Source organism: Triturus cristatus, chromosome 12 (genome assembly GCF_964204655.1).
Source record: "Triturus cristatus chromosome 12, aTriCri1.1, whole genome shotgun sequence".
In the NCBI taxonomy this organism is placed as follows: domain Eukaryota; kingdom Metazoa; phylum Chordata; class Amphibia; order Caudata; family Salamandridae; genus Triturus; species Triturus cristatus.
This window is the reverse complement of record NC_140595.1, coordinates 556,788,991-556,802,158: the sequence shown is the minus strand read 5'-3', so window position 1 is coordinate 556,802,158 and position 13,168 is coordinate 556,788,991.

The following is a 13,168-nucleotide window of genomic DNA, read 5'->3' as shown; positions in this document are numbered from 1 at the left end:
TAAGTTTATTAATGATATCAAGGTAGGTGTTTCCAAGAACTAACCCAAGTGTCACAAATGCAAAAGTGTGTCAAAAGTCGATGTCCCAAAGTGAAGGCAACTTTAGGTAAAAACGTGTACGTGTAAAAATGTCAACGGGTCCTACTTGGCCTAACTGGGACACGTGACACAACCCCCTCCAGATCAGAAAGTTATAGAACGTACACCCATTTAGATTGAGAACCTTTTGGTGCGATACTCTCATACAGAGTTTGTGTAAGATTTAATCAAGGCATTACGAAACCATGGGTGTGTTTCTGTTCGGCTTATAATTAAAAACAGCATATATGCTTCTGTAACAATGTCAGTTTCATGCTCCCTGGTGTTAGTACAAACTATCTTCTCTTTTAAGGAGTCATCAAAACTAAAAAAAAACTCAAGTTCCTCCAGGTCATTTGGCGTAGGACAGTTAGAACATAAAATTAACTTGTTAGTGCTGCCTGCGCCTTCCAACCATTTGCTTGCTTAAAATCTGTTTAAGCAATAAGTACTGGGCTGGAATTTATACCCAGTACTTAAAGTCTTAAAACCCCACATGCACTGCGCCACTCCTGATTGATTGGTGGAAACTCGTCCTGGCTGTCTGCTCTTCATTAGCTCTAATCGCAAACTCTTTACCAGCTGATTTTGTTGTAACTGGAGTCATAAACATATATTTCTGTGCAAAGACAGCACTTTGTTAACTTACATCCAGAAACACATGGAAACTACAAACTCCTTTTCCTCCAACTTGGAAGAACCATTCATATAATGTTATTTTTGATTTGTTGGAGCACCAAATCTGATTTAACATTGTCCCTTATCATGAATACCCTCATTCCACTTAACGAACATCGCCGCAAGATCCCCCACCCTTGTGTATCTCACCTTCTACCTCTACTTGTCGAAAATCCGAGCCCTTGTTTCCTTTCTTCCTCCCTCTCTGCACCTCTTTGTCTCTACCACACCCTACCTTTGTATCAAGATCTGTGAAATTCATGCTTCAAACATAAATATACATACACGTAAAGGTGATGAACTGAACTGAAGTACTGACATGATTCACAAAACATTTGCATTTGTTTAAAAAAAAAAAAATCTCTATGTAATTTGTAAAATATCTAAATGGCAAGACATGTCAACTTTTCATTATTTTAATTCTCATTATGTCACATGGTACCATCTTGCATAAACTTGTGGTAAGTCTGTGAAATTTAGGAAGGTGATTGTAAATATTATTTCTAACATCAATGAAACAAAACTGAAGTAAGATACTTAAGTCCAGTGCTTTGTGTATAAATGTACTTTTTAAAGTTATTTTTGAATTTGTAATTTTGCTTTAGAAAAATAATCCAACACAGAGCAAACCACAATTTCCCAAAAGTCATCGCAAACTTTGTATTAGAAGCAGTCAATTAACAACAACATCTTGAAACAGATCAATCCTCTTTTCCTCTTAATCTCGACACTGCTTCATATTGCTCAAAATCTAATTGCATTTTCTGTCAAGGAGTTATAATTATGCACTGGAAAGACTATACTCAATTCTTGATTTTAATCTAACTCTCCACAGGACCATTTGTTAGGTATGCACAGTGTGGTAACCAGAGATTAATTTATAGAAAAAAGAAAAGGTAGCTGCCTAGAGCTTTTCTTAGGAGCCAGCCACAGGCACTTCTGGGGTTGCTGAATAAAAATGTTGCCTAGTCTTGATTCCATCTCATCTCGCTTTATTCCACCACCCTACACTTCCTGTGTCTTTATCTATTGCAGGTCTCTTTTTCTGAGTTAAAACCTGATATAAAATGTACTGGTGCCCGAAAAAGCTTGTTGGTGCCTACTACCTGCAATCACAGGCACACATTTAGCACTGGTATACTTTATAGCATACCCCCTGATGCATGCCTCACCACCAAAAAGCAGGATCTTGTGGACTTATATAGGTTTAGAGCATGAATCAGAAACCCAAATTATACAACACAGGAAGCATCACATTCATCACTGGAGTCATTCTCAAAAAGCCCTTTTGAAGGCCTTGCTCACCATCCAGCGGGTGTGTCAAATAATTGTGGGGCTGTGCTGCACATATTTGTAGCATGTAAAGGGACTGTCTACACAAAGCAAAAATGTGGCCTTCTCTTTAGCAGTGCATGAGAATGTAAGAGCAACCAGGTACATGCCAGGGCCTTTTGTTGGCTGTCACAGGGGATTATGTTTCTGAGAAGCATATTTTGGTATGACTCAGCTTTATGCATATCAAGTGTTGGCCAATGAATGTATGTAAAGAAGGTCGGAAGGAAACCGCAGGAGATTCCCACAGCGCGTGTCCCGGGGAGGTTTCGCTCGCCTTTGAAATACTTCAACCACATCTTTTATTTTGGTTCACACCCCACGCGGCGAAGCCGGGGCTACCTTTAATTGGTGGATCTCTGTCCTGTCTTCCACATTCTCATATGATTCCTGGTTTAGGAAGAGTTAGCGCGGGTAATCCGTGTTTTGCCCTGTCCAAGGGCAGTCCACTTTGTTCCTAAGCACATAACACAACCAGAGTCCCCAGCGATTTCATTGTGAAATGAAACCCCAGGCACTCATCCAGATGTCTTAGGAGATAAGGGCAGCTCTAATCCCGGTGTCACAGAGGACTTGAGGGGCAGGAATTCAGGTATACATCATCACATCGTTATTAGCCGGGTCCGCGGCCAGCCCAACACAAACATTTTCCACAGGGCCTGTATTCAGCCTCCGCAGTGTTAAGAAAATACCCTCTAGCAATGTGTTGTTTTAGGCTGAAACAAAAGTCGACTTGAATGGCAATTGAAACAGAGCAGTATTGTTTTGATTTTTCAAAGAAAGCCCTAAACTGGCCTTTAATGACAATCCAAGTAACTGAGATGTAAATAGCGTCGCATACACAGGCGCTATCGAATGTCAGCGCCCTGACTTTGTGTCGAGGCACTGAGGCTTGCTGCCAGCAAGGTGAGACTCCGAGGGGCGCGCGAGGGAGGCTGGAGCAGTTGAAAGCTTCATCTGATTAAAAGTGATATGCTGACGGATCCCAACAGAGAAATCGTTACCATTTACAAGGACATGGGAAATGAGAGCAAATTACCGCTTAGAACCGGCTTACTTTAAACCCTTTTCTTCAAGTTAAAGCCGATACCGCTTACTCACTCTGAGATATAAGAGACAGCTCTTCTGGCGACGAGGCTCCTAAAAATATTGCTGTTTTTGAAGAACAGCGTTCGCAGGATGGGGGCAAGAGAATCAGCTAATGGACTTGATTTATGGTGCATGAGTATGAAGATTGTTTTTTCCTGTTTTTTTAAAACCTTTTTTAGGTGGCTAAGGTGGGTGTCAAGCTTTAAAGTGTAATTATAGCAAGTGTGCCATCAGCAGGCATTTCGTTATAAAGGCTGCAGCAGGCTCTATATTTGGTGTTGACTCTGAATATTGACCCCAGAATATCGATAGGACACAATTTCGATGACAAAATAAAGAAAAAAAAACATCAACAGATCAGTAAATCTAGATTTTCTATACATAACTCCACATATATGTACGTACAAGGGGCATATATCTTCAAGGTAGGTAAATGAGGAGTTAGAAACTTGGGGGCAGATTTATGTTTCCTGGCGCATCCCTGCAAAACAGCAGGGATGCGCCAGGAAAGATGCGTCACGCAAGTTTACCCTTGCGCCACCACAGATGCGCCGCATTTACAATGCAGCGCATCATGGCACAAGGATAAACAGATGCGTGACGCATCTGATGGCATAAGGGCGGCGCATTGCTGGAGTTGTGCCGCAAGCACGACGCAACTCCAGCAATGCTCAGGGGCTGCCCATACCGAACATGCTGCGTCATGCCTTATGCCTGCTTCAAGCAGGCGCAGGGTTTTGACGCAGCAGCGTCGGAAAAGTGACTCAGTGAAATCTTGTAGATTTCACTGCGTCACTTTTCCGAGGCTTTTTCCGACGGAACGCCCCCCTGAATACATTAAACCTGACGCAGGTTTAATGTTGCGCAGGGCTTTACAACGTGACGCATCTCCCTAGATGCCTCACGTTGTAAATAAGGCGCAACATGGCACATGGTTTACGCCGCCGCTGCATCACAGAAGTGACGCAACAGCGGCGTAAATGTCTCGCAAGGGGCTTGTAAATCTGCCCCAATAAATGTATACTTCCCTATATGCACTAACTTTTTGATCTTTTAACCCTCATTATTTTGCTCTCAGTATTCTAGTACCATGAGATTCTGGGGGACGATATTCAGTACTACAATCATAATTATTACTAATATTATTATTATAAAAAAGGATCAGGAAAACACGTCCGCCATTTTGAGATTTCTTAATCATACTTGATAATAAATCGGTTTTTGTCTTTTTACACAAAAGAGGACGGCCAGATGGTGAGCATCAGGAGGCATATTTACCATTATTTTACACAACACGGCAAAGCGAGGGAACTTGCTGCACTGTGTTGTGTGAAAGGGAAGGAGCAGAAATCCTCTATATTCACAAAGATAGGGAGAATTACTGCGCTCTCCTGGCACTGGTGCACTGTGTACTGCCTCGTGCCAACACAGACACTGTGCCTGCATTACAGGCAGGATTGTTTCGGTGGAGGAAGGGATACCTTCCTGCAACAAAACAATCCAAAGAGGGAATAATGAGGGGAAAAAGATGCTTCTCTTTGTTACGCCATCCTCTGGGAAGCGTATCAATTTGATGCAACTGCAGGTTTACAAACCTTGGCAAATCTAAAATGGCATCAAATCCATTGGTGGATACATGGGAATGCCCATTCTCCACCCACGAACGCCTCCCAGCTCGAAATGTAACATAACGCAGCACAGGCTGCTGTATTGAATGACATTTCTTTTCAAAGCTTTGCAATACTGCACAAATCGCCCAATGCATGGCTTTGTAAATATTACTGAAGCCTTTGTTTTGTCCTTGTATTGCCTTGTATGGCACAGGGACAACGCAAATGATTAGCAAATCTGGGCCCTAGAGATTAGAGACATCTAGTCATCAGAACCAGTTACTTCAAAACATTTAGAAACATACCCACAGTAATGGTGGCCATTGAGGCTTCCCTTTAGGACCTTGGTTTCCCAGATCCCATTTGGGTCAGCACATATGGGTCCATACCACATAAACGTGAGCAGTGCAAGTGTTAATTTAAGATATGGTCTGTGCCACAGTTTTTGACTAAGTGGTGTCTTAAATAGCACCACCGATAGAATCCTGTTTTTATAATAGGGTGGTAAAAGGTTTTTGAGCAAGCACATTAACTTATCACCAAGTACATGAAATATTGGCAGTCAAGAAAAGCTGTGATCTGGTCCCTGGTATCCATTTGTTATATTACACCCACAATATTTCTGTCACAGCTCATAAACAAAGGAAGCACTAGGAACCTAGACAGAAGTGTACACAGAGTCTCAATCCTTGTCTTGCCAGTTCTCAGGGTCAAATGGATGTCAGGGTTAATTGAGCAATCTTTATAAGAGGTATTGTCTGTTGTCTCTGGACCCTAAGTAACCAGACACTACTGCATACTTACTGAAGACAAGCATCCCCTTTTAAATTTTGATTTTCAGGGCAAAGCAGGGTGAATAAGTCAGGACCATATTTACCAAGAAGTCATGCAACGGCACACAGCAAGCAACTTGCTGCATTATGTTGCATGAAAGAGAGACAGCAGAACTGCACCTTATTGACAAAGATATGGCACATTTCTGCTGTTTCCTAGCACTGGTGCACTGCCTGGCACTAACAGAGGCACCCTTATGTCATAGTGCAATTTTGCCTGTGTTACAGGCAGCATTATTTTTGTGCAGGAAGGCACCCCTTCCTGCACAAAAACAGTCCTGGAATGCATCACACATAGAGAGAAATAAAGATGTTTCTACTCATTACACATGGGTCAGGGAGGCACACCATTTTGGCGCAATCCCAGGTTTACTGGCCTTAGTAAAGATAGGATTGCTTTAAAATCCATGGATGGATGCACGGGAACACCCATACTCCACCCATGGAACACTTTCCCAATTCAAAGTATCGAAGTTAGTGCATTTCTTTGCAAAGCTATGCAAGACAGTGCAAATATCACCCCTTGCTTGGCTTAATAAATCCCAGTTAAGCACAATTCATGTCCTTAGTATATCTGGGCATCAAGACTTACTCTACTTACTTGAATACGTGTAGAGACTCAGATACAAATAACATTCCCCACACAGTAATTGAAAATGTCTTTAGCAAAAATGTTTGCTCATTTTAATGATCAATTGAATAATAAATTAAAAGTTTACAGATATAGGTCAATTACATTTACTCGTGGCACAAGGAACAGCTGGATGTTCAGGGATTTAAGAATACAGCCTAGGTCCATTGTGTGATCCGTGTAAATGGAGCAGAAATTCTTGCATTAAGTTATGAAGTGTCACAGTTGAGCCTGCACACAGGAGGCACCAATACATGTGTTTTAGTGACTCTCAGCTCTTGGCCACTCGTGGTTTCAGCTATCTTGGAATAGGTGGCTCTTGTTGGGCAGAGTGTGGATTTGGAGAAGGCTAGTACACAGATGTCCTTAGCCAAGATGGTGCATGGAGTTTCTGTCCTTGATACCATGGTGGGTAATACACAACTCGACAACAAGAATGGGTGTGATTTAATCTGCTAGACCAGAGGAGATCATGGCACAGTTGCACATGCAGCCTTGTGGACCACACCACAGGAGGTCGTTGCAGGGAAAGTGCATCTGGCATGGTGCACCTCGTTTGTTTCTTGAGTTCTTCCCACCTGCATCTTGCAGATGGACATGACAATGGTTTCTTTTCTTTAGGGAGGTAAAGCAGAGAATGGCTGCTCTCCTCGTCAATGGTCATGTGGTTGAGTTGGCATCTGTAGAAATAACTCAATCATGGGACAACTATTCTTCCAGGAAGCAGTTCCCATGGCAGCATTTGAAGCAGCTGGACATTTGGTTCCTAAACAGAATGAGGTGTGTTTCCAACATGCAGGACAGTCCACCTCTTTCTTCTTCCACCTGGTGCAAGAGAAGGCCTTTGGCACCAATCTTTGTGTCTTTTCTCAACCTCATGGGATAGAAAAAGGGAGGAGAAGACATGTATGCTGTAGTCACGTTACCAAGCACCCCTAATGTTTATAGTGTTTCTACTCCATTGTGATGGCTGGTAGCCTTTAATTCTAGCAAGCAAAGTGTGGCTCTCATAGTCCGGTCCCTCAGCCACCCGGGGAACTGCCCAGGTGGGGGAGGTGAGAGATTATCAAAAGGCAGATCCCTTTTAATTTGGTAACAGCAGTGACCATGATCTTGATCTCAATCTTTTGTTAAGATGTAACATCCTGCATGCCACATGAAAACGCATCTAAACCGGCTTGATAGAGTGATGTGAACTCAAACAGCCCTTTTCTGCTCCATTGACTACTTGTCTGACCCAGGCACCCAACAACCATGATACGAAAGGTTGCGCAGTATGAGAGAAGTAAAAAGAGCAGCACAGAGTCATGCAGAAAGTGTAATGCAAACCACCACTTAAATGTACATGCTGTTTCACCTGGAAAAAAAATCTTCAATCTACATATATACTTTGGGGCCGATTCCGATCCTGTATTTTTTTTTCCCGTACAACTCGTATCCGTATTTTTTTACGTACGAATCGTACAAGTACCGTACAAACGGCAAAGTACGATTCGTACGGGAAAAATACATACGAATCGCCTCAGGAAAAGTCTACGAGACGTCCCCGGACAGTTTTACGTATGAGTCGTAAAACTGAAGTCCGAGCGCACAAGTCCGATCCGTACCGGTGTTCCGAATGCACAAGCGTATGGAAAACATCCCATACGGAGCGAACTGTGTACGACCCCTACCCCGGGTACACTTGTGCCCGGGGTATGAGTTGTACGGCCCCCCCACCCCAGCCCTGTATGTACGCGCCGTACCCCCACCCCAGCCCCGTATGTACACGCCGTACCCCCACCCCAGCCCCGTATGTACGCGCCATACCCCCAGCCCCGTATGTACGCGCCGTACCCCCACCCCAGCCCCAGATGTACGCACCGTACCCCCATCACAGCCCTGTATGTACGCGCCGTACCCCCAGCCCCGTATGTACGCGCCATACCCCCAGCCCCGTATGTACGCGCCATACCCCCACCCCAGCCGGGGGTACGGCGCGTACATACGGGGCTGGGTTGGGGGTACGGCGCGTACATACGGTGCTGGGGGTACGGCGCATACATACGGGCTGGGGTGGGGGTACGGCACGTACATACGGGGCTGGGGTGGGGGTACGGCACGTACATACGGGGCTGGGGTGGGGGTACGGCGCGTACATACGGGGCTGGGGTGGGGGTATGGGGCTGGGGTGGGGGTACGGCACATACATACGGGGCTGGGGGTACGGTCCATACATACAGGGGGTGGGGGGTACGGTCCGTACATATGCAATGTTGGGTACGCACCGTACATGATGACACTTACAATGTGGGAGATGGCGTTTACGTCGCGTAGCGGGCCCCCTTTTCCTCGTGCATCGCGGCGTACTTAGCTTTTCCGGCACTTTTTGGCTCCCGTAAAAATATAGCCGTGCGGAGTGCTGTGGGTACGAATCGTACTTGCTGGTCCGTAAAACGCTGCCTGACTCCATGCGGACGTCGCGTACGCGCTGTCCAGGATCGGAATTGTATGTATTTTTTGGCCATACGGTGTTTTTTACGATTCATATGGAAATGGTATTTCTGTACGAATCGTACTTGCTGGTTTGTACGGTGGAATTCCCGGGTACGATTCGTACGGAGAAAACGCTCCGTACGACCATTTGTACCCGGGTTTTACAGGATCGGAATCGGCACCTTAGTGTCTTCAGTACGGAATACCCGAACCCTCCAAGCATACCAAAAGATTCTGAACACACACATTTCACATTCTGGGGGAATTGAGAGCTCACACTTATGATAAACTTTATAGATTTACCAGGAAGGGCCAATTGACAGTCTCCTCATCCAGGGCTTGCACCACCTGGCTGTCAGTCTAATGGTAATCCACCGGAATATCTAAAATATAATATAGTGGGGCCAAAATATGTGGTGAAAATATTGAGGACCATCATTTTGTGAAGGTAAGCTTATGTGAGTAAGCATAGGTTTACAAAACTTGTTTCAGATACATATTTATCTTGACAATACCTATTTCTTCCAGGTATGTAGATGTGGAATTAAGAATAGTAAATCTATACTTACCTATCTTCATTTACCTTCTCAATTTTTTTACCATATTATTTTGACCCAACAATATTTTTGTTCACAATATTCTGCCATACAACCCAGTCAAACATTATGAACTGACAGTAATGTCATGGCCTGAATATGTGGACAGTGTTCATCCATGCTAAAAGGTGATTCACTTTAGATTAACTTTGTCTCCTACCGGATCTAGTACTCTGCTAGGGAACAACTTGTGCCCAAAAAGATGCAGAACACCTGAAAGGGACATATGATACAAGATTCCAGCATAGAAGAGCATACTTGGATTGTCATAAATGTTGGAATGGTGTGCAGGTTGCAGAGGCCAGGGATCCAGATAATTGCAACCCCACTGCCTCAAACTCCCATATGTGTTATTGTTCTTTTTTAATAGTGTGACTCTGCCTATTAATAAAAATAGTGTCTGGACCTCTGTACGTAAGTGCCAGCATAGCCTTTCTCCATTTCTTAAGAGTGCCTCTGTGATGTTTCCTGAAATGCCACTCTCCATGCTCCTAGTTGATAGTGTCTGAAATGTCTATAGTGGAAGGGCTCCCAGTGGCTATAGGTTACAGTGCCTATAAGACCCCAGGGTGATATGTGCGCTTAATAAATATTCTTGACTTGACTTGACTATAAGTGGCATTTCATCCACTGATTATGTATACAGTGACCCAAACATTCATCACCAGCTATATCCCAAGTGTCTAATGCTGTCATGGTCCCTAACACCTGTAGATTCTCTGTCCTTATGGCCATTGACAATTAATTCAGAGTCCCCCAGTACCAGTGTATATTAGTGCTAATGTCCAATCGTCTGGTCCAACCAGCTCTGTAGCATTGCTTATTATTACCTGTGTAATTATTGAGAGTGGTCTTTGTTGCCATAATGTGAGTGTCTCTTGCTATTTGTCAGAGTCGCTGTCAGTGGCAATGCTCAAGGGGCCCTTTCCTCTCATTACATTGCTGCTCAGCCAGCAACAATGGCTCTTGATACAGGTTCCTTGGTTGCAAGGATCTGAAGGAAGTGGCCCTTACCACCTGCTATGCCTTACCAAGAAGGTAGAGAATACAAACTTACTTTTTTATTAGCAATACTCCGCAGAGGATTCCAGTAGAGAATACAAACATACTTTTTTATTAGCAATACTCTACAGAAGAGTCCATCATGACCTGCACCCTAAGATGTCTGCCGAGGGACTGGCCCCCCAATGGTCCACAGTGAGTAATAATTCCTCCCAAGAACCCTCCAACCATGCCCACAATGGAAAACTACCGGCCTGGGCCGAACATGAACAAAGATGCACAGTAGGATGAGCTGCCACCTGCCAGATGGGTACATACTTTCTACGATTCAAGGCTATGGCGCTGGGTCTCAGCGTCTCCTAACGTGGGAGCAGAAAGTACACACTCGGATAGGTATGCGAGGGCAGAATGGCCTATTCATTAGTAAGTCAGGAAGCAGCCTTGAACAAGAGGAAAAATAATAATGATGTGCAGTGTTCTGCTGAGGCAAGCAATACTGAATAATGAGGCCTAGTTCGGACACAGCCTAAGGAGTCTAGCAGGGATTACGATATACAAAATGGAGTCACACTCGCTAACTGAAGCTTTGCACTTTACGGGGATAACTCAGTGAGTTGTACAACGTGAATACAAATGGCGTACATTTAGCCACACATTACTAACCTAATATAGCATGAAAAGAGTGCGTTGCAGAGATGGGATTTTCAAACCTATCAGATCCTGTGCAATTTCCTTTAAATGCCAGTATCTCAATACGTCAATGTCAGGTGCTTTATAGAACCAAGTTTACCTAGGTCTATGTGTAATTGTTCTTTACCGTAGGAGTCACAATGGCACATGCCCACCTGTATTCCAAACCTGTGACAGGGCTTCTTTGGTTTACATTTCATAGAAATGATGACAGTGCGTTGGTCTACCAGTGCCTTGGTATCTATGAAATTCATTACTAATAGTAGCTCCTCAAAAGATTATGCAATCCAGATACTCGGTCCTCTTGCCATTTTCAATTAGTCCAAGTCAGCGCTTATCATTATCAACATGCCCCTACAACTGCTTGTCAATACCGGGGCCTACATCATCATGTAGGCTACTTCATACATGGCTTTTACTTATGACTAGGGTAAAGGAGAGAATTAAGATGCCATTGGGAGTCTCATGAATGGTTCTATTAGTCTCAGTAAGGTACATGCCCTCCCAAAAAATGAGGGGTAGCTGGACAAAGATGGCAAGAGTTAACAAATAGGAAAGGTGAATAAAAATATGAAAGGTAAAGAGATGGCATTACAGATGCTGAGTGAAGAAGGAAATACCAGAAACAATAGAGGAGACATAATAAAATAACAACCATTGATGCAGAATGCAAGTTTACTAATGATAAGGTCTTTTGATGCTATTGACAGATAACTTGTATATTCTGTTACTCACCTCAACAATAGTCATTTTATTGACATCAAGGCTGTGGAAGAGGGAATGAGAACAGAAAGAAAAATACATGAGAAACAAAGTTACATGGCAAGGCAATAAAGCAGTGTACAACAGGTGACGCTGCCAGCGGAAAAAAAAGTAAACTCATTGTCAAACCCCCGAAATTAATTCAGTGGAACTGTGGTTGGGGCATCAGAGGGGGAAGAAGCAGAGATTCTGAAGTGTTTTCTGCTGGATAAATCTCTATGCACCTGACTCCTTTCTTTATCTATTTCCCAAACAGGGAAGAGGGGAGAGATACTCCTTCTTGCACTTATCTATGATTCATTCAGAGGCGGGTCCTCCGCTAAGACGGAGGTGTGTCGCCCCACTGCTCTCAGAGCATTGGAAAAAGGAAAAATAAAATGATAATAACAATGTTTTTCATGCCGGCTACGGAGCTATGTTAGGGCGGGGTGGGCTGTGGTCACAGGGAGGAGGAGGAGGAGTTTGTACACCAAAAGTGCGCATGACAGTTTGGCCAGCCATCTTGGGCCAGCCAAACAGTCATGCGCACTTAGAATTTCTTCACCTGGCTGTGTTTCACGGCCGGGTGGAGAAAAGTTCCAAGGCTCCCAGACACTGTCTGAGAGACCAAATAGGCCGCTCAGACCAATCACGACGCTACTGTCATGCTAATGACAGCAGCATCATGAGTGGCTCAGGGGAGCATGTGTGCTGCAGGGACCCAGGAAGAGAAAAAGACGGAGGAGAAGCTGTGACCCTAATCAGGCAAGTGGTTGTTTTTATTTTTTTTATCTTCCGCCACCCCTCCCCCAGGCCGCACCACCCGGCTTGGTAGCAGCTGCCACTGGATTAGTTTCCAATAAATACACATTAAACATGGTATGATCTTGAATAGGAGACATCAAATTACTCCATAAATCATATGATTATTATGTTAGCACCATGAAGATATTTCTTACTGAAACATAACACCTTTTTTGCATTTCTGTTTTTGTCCCATTATGTTTATATGCACTTTGTTCTTTTCACTTCCGGATCCACCAAGATTCTCAAGACAAGACCATCGAGTGTAATCTGAACGATAACTCTCACCAACATGGATACCGCAAGGGCATTAATGCCATCTTGCCCAACGTTCAAATCCTAAAACTATTGAGGATCCAAAACAAAGTTTTCATGAATCTATGAATTATAAATAATTTAAGCACCTCACTATGCCCTGGAGTTACTTAATTTGCTCCCTATTAAGCAAATACTTTTAGTCAAGATCCTGTGCTTTATATATAATTATTTATGCAGCAGAGGCCCTACCTACAGGGAATGGACTTTACGGTGGAACACCATCCTGTACCAGAACATACCAATGCTGATTGTCATTCCAAGTTCTTCCATCTTAGTGAAGAGAACTCCCAA